At 44.1% G+C, this 4,188-nt stretch overlaps 2 protein-coding genes across 6 annotated transcripts in view; one reads left to right on the forward strand and one right to left on the reverse strand.

Annotated features, from left to right (window-relative positions):
• The window catches only part of HNRNPAB (heterogeneous nuclear ribonucleoprotein A/B), a 14,054-nt gene extending 13,811 nt beyond the window's left edge, over positions 1-243 (reverse strand). For 3 of the 5 annotated variants that reach the window (XR_003094819.1, XM_006026847.3, XM_006026846.3), the window contains exon 1: positions 101-243. The gene's annotated coding sequence lies outside the window, so the exon portion shown is untranslated. The remainder of the gene's footprint in view (positions 1-100) is intronic. The other 2 variants (XM_025207843.1, XM_006026845.3) reach the window with 1 other exon arrangement.
• Positions 244-389: 146 nt separating this feature from the next.
• Positions 390-4,188, forward strand: part of NME5 (NME/NM23 family member 5) — a 49,003-nt gene continuing 45,204 nt past the window's right edge. Inside the window, exon 1 of the mRNA XM_014521411.2 lies at positions 390-422. The gene's annotated coding sequence lies outside the window, so the exon portion shown is untranslated. The remainder of the gene's footprint in view (positions 423-4,188) is intronic.

A 4,188-nucleotide genomic window follows, 5' to 3' on the forward strand; every position in this document is an offset into this window, starting at 1 on the left:
TGCCTCTCCGCGGCGGCGCCTGCAACACACAGCGCGGCTCAGCGCCGGCCCCTGCCTGCCTTCCCCTTCCCGGCCCGGCCCCGCCCGGCCCCGCGCTCACCTTAAAACCGCCCCAATAAAATCCGGGCCGGCCGGAATCGGATTAAAACCCCCGCGCGGCTGCGTGCGTGCTGCGCTCCCCCCGAGACACGTCTTCTCAGGGCCGCAGCCTCGACGCGTGGCCGCCTTTATAGAGCCGGAGAGCGAGCCACCCGCCAACAACAAGCTCGCTGGTTGGCTCCCACTGGCTGTCGCTCAAGGGCCGGGCGGTGCCCATTGGTGGGTTCCAGGAGGGGTGGGGCTTGGCCTCATCCTTCTGCCTGGGGCTGGTAGGAGCCTCGCACCTCTTGGGGGTGGCCACGCTGGGGCCCGCGTTTTGTAGGGTATGAGCCAGTGGCTCTCCTTCCCACTTTTCATTTTTCACCTCTTCTTTATTTTTTCACTTATAGAAAAATAATAAGGCCATTTTATTTATTTATTTATTTTATTTTTGCAAAGACTGCTCAGGAAGTTCTCTATCGGGCAGGATGGTTTTTTCACCCCTTCGGTTTCTCATTTGAAACCTCTGGGGTTGCCTTCCGAATCGCTGCAGCGCCGCCCGGGAAGGCTCCCGGTCGAGCATCGCCACTCTCAGCGCTGCGCCTCGATGGCCGTGGCCACCATCAAATGTTGACGTGTCTTTAGCTTTCGAGGAAAGGGAGCATAGCGCGGGAGCCCCGAACCTGAGAGGTGTCACGGCGTTAAGACGGATGAGTGGTATAGCCTTCACTACGTATGGTTGCTTCAGTGCTTTATTTCTATATGAAAGGAAAGCATGGGGGGTGTTGTACACGTTTTGTAGTAACCAGAATGATCAGGTCTGACTTTGGCCTTGTTGGAAGCTTAGCTTTGTCACCTCAGGTTTGTTGGGGTGTTGTTTTTTTTGTCAACTTGAGTTTGCAGAGTTGTGGAAACGGTTGTGTGTACCCTAAAGCTTTCGGGGCACTGGATCTTGAGCATAATTAAAAATGAAGAGAATCGGACTTCCTACCCGAGCTATGCTGTGAGACAGTCCAGTGATAACGGGTTAATCTTTCATTGCTTGGTAGCGCCCTGGACTGACTTCTTGGAGCAGAGTGGAGGCAACTGACATGTTACTTAAGCGCCAGCCTTGCAAATTCAGTCAAATGTGTAACTGTGTGTGAGCAGTCTTGTTGATTCAGACGTCTCTCATGGTGGAAAGCTTATTTTCATAGCGTTGTACTGGTTTAACTAAATAAGTGTAAAAGGCTATGCAGGTGTATTTATTTTTTGCTTAAACTGGTTTGTTTATTTTTCTAGACCTGCTAGTTTAGCAACTAGGAGACCTATATATATATATATATAGGAGACCTATATGTATCAGAATCCTATCCATCTATCTATCCACCAGGAGATCTATAAAATACAGCTATAGATATAGATAGATGGATAGGATTCTGATGTTATCACTTGTGTGTGGGAGTGAGAGCCCTGAACACGTGCCTGTGCCTCAGTCCAACCTGCCCAAGGGTGAATTTGAACCCATTGACATGCAGCCAAGTTTGAGGAGCCCAAAACAGCTCAGGTAATCATGAGCTTCTGCATACTCTGCTGTAGTTAGTATCTCATTCTGCCTTTTTCAGGGGGAGGAGCTTGGCTTTGGAGTAAACCTTCAGTGTGTGTATCACCACTTTCTTTTTTCCAACTGAGACTACTTGGCATAAGGATGGAAGTGACAACTGATTCCTGAGTTTCTTTGTAAATGTTGCTGAATGGCAAAACCATTTGCCTGCTTGATGTTTTGAGATTTCTTTCTTGGTTCTCTTTAGGGTGCTGCACCTACTATTCTAATTGTAGAGCAACCCAGCCTGCAATCCAGGCTGCCCTAGGGCAGATCATTTTAAAAACATATTTTTACCCTCCACAGAATTAATTTGCAAAGGTGGTAATGCAGTAAAATCAAGAGGAAAAAATGAGATTGATTTTCTCCTCTTTGTAACAAGAAAAGAGCAAACGTTACAGAATAATTTTGTGGTCATGGTAAACAGAAAGTAAAATAGACTTGGTATGTGGAGTTTAAGGTTTCAGTCCAGTGCTTTTTGAAGTCAGTAAAGCAGTTATCTTTCCTGCTTGGTGCAGCGGGCTGGCCCCGATGATCTTCCGAGGTCCCTTCCAGCCTTACAATCTATGGAACAATGTGAAAAGATAAAGCCGTTCTATTGTTTGAGGCCCTGAACCAGACCTTTTAAGCAAACCTTTGTATGGTTATGAGGTCAGGTGAAAAAATAGGTGCTTCTTACGCAGCGGGAATTCACTATTTTGAGTGTGTTTTCTAGCCACTCAGTTGTCTTGCTGCTTGTAGTGACTGCTATTTTAAATAGTCCAAGCTGAAGTTTATGAGCTTGTGAAATGCACCCAACAGCTGTGGGAATTATAATACAATCTCTGTATATCGCTAAATCCTTAGACATGGTGTTTGTTTGTATTTTCTAATTCTTTAGTTTTACATTTTCACTTGTCACAAATAGAGACTTATTAGAACAATTCAAAACCTTCGCAATACAAATAAATTTACACCCCTAGGAACAGGCTTGCCCCACTGGTGAATATTATGCTCTAGCCACATAGGATATTAATATATTCATATCCCACATTTTTTAGTTCATATCCAAATAGGTCTCACTTTTCACTTCACTACAAATTCTACAGCTGGCACCTTAAGGTTAAAATTTGAGACAATAGAGAGGCCTTGGACCATGCCCAGGCCAAGAAACTAAGGACTTGTAGAGACTCGGATGAAGAGTATATCCATAAACACGTGTTTATAAAAAACAGACCTAACTGCAAGGTGTGCAGCCGCATCTTGGCAGTCCTTGACTGCCTGTGGCAGGTAATGCAAATTAGAACAGCCTCCAGGATAACGGGGACTTGCAGAGTCCTTTTTGGGCCTGACATTTACTACATCACAAACTCCGCTGTCATCACCACAGAGGACCTGAATCCATATTATTTATTATTTGTAACCATCAGACCCCACCGAATAAGTTGTTGTAAACAGTCCTTCTGGGCTGTTGGAGCAATTTGATTTTTGGTCTTCGGCCTGTATTCAAAGGCTGTGGTTATTTCACAACAACCACACCCCCTCTTGTGTGTTGTTTCTTACATAACATATCTACTGTTTGGGAAAAAAAAAGATCATTATGTTTTCATATGCCGATTGCCAGATCCTGCTAGTTTCATTATTATTATTATTATTGACACCAAGTTGAGTTTTATTTCTGTATGGATCTGGGAGGTCTTGGGCCCAGTTTCGCCACTCTTCTTTTGAGTAAGAGCTGATTGGTTGGTTGCTCCCACCCCTCCTCTACAGTCTTTTAATGCAAGTTTTGGTTGCAACCTTATTCTCTTACCCACTTCTCCTCTCCTCTCCTCCAAATACCTGGGAACTAACATTCCCCTGCCCTGTTTCCCTTTCCTTTCTACTATTAATTAAACTTGCCCCCAAAAGCCTGGGAGCTAACTTGCCATTCACTGCCATCACAGTGTTCACTCTCTGGTATAAATTATCCTTTTTCTCCCATTCTGTGTCTGTCTTGCCTATTTAGAAGCTCTTCAGGTCAATAACTGTGATTATTCGTTGCTTTGGAACATGAGGCCCCATTCTTGGTAGACCTCCAGGCACAGCTGTAATAAATATGTTCAATAATATCACCAGTATGCAAGTTGTTCCATTAATTTACTAGGACTATTCATAGATGAAGCTTTACTCTAAATGGCAAAGTTGGCCTTCTATGATGCACAGGTTTCAGATAAAGGAAGACAAGTGATAAAGTAGCTGTGATTGTATGACTTCTAATGCTGGCTTCTTTAGAAATTATCCAATCATTGCTACTTTAGGTCTTTTCTTCCTTTAGCTGAAATCTGTTACCCGATATTCTGATTTTGAAATCAGTATTAACAGTGCCAAATATTCAGAGCACATTTCTAGAGGCACAGGTTTATCCACACCCAGTTTCCAGGCATGCAAGTTCCAAGGTTGATTGAGCACATGTAAACTGTATCTGTCTCTTTACTTTGAATCCCCTTGCTTTGACAAATTTAATTTGAAGGGGGATAATGAGTTACATTTACAAATATGTTGGAAGAGCG

Source organism: Alligator sinensis, unplaced genomic scaffold, assembly GCF_000455745.1.
Source record: "Alligator sinensis unplaced genomic scaffold, ASM45574v1 scaffold741_1, whole genome shotgun sequence".
NCBI lineage: Eukaryota > Metazoa > Chordata > Crocodylia > Alligatoridae > Alligator > Alligator sinensis.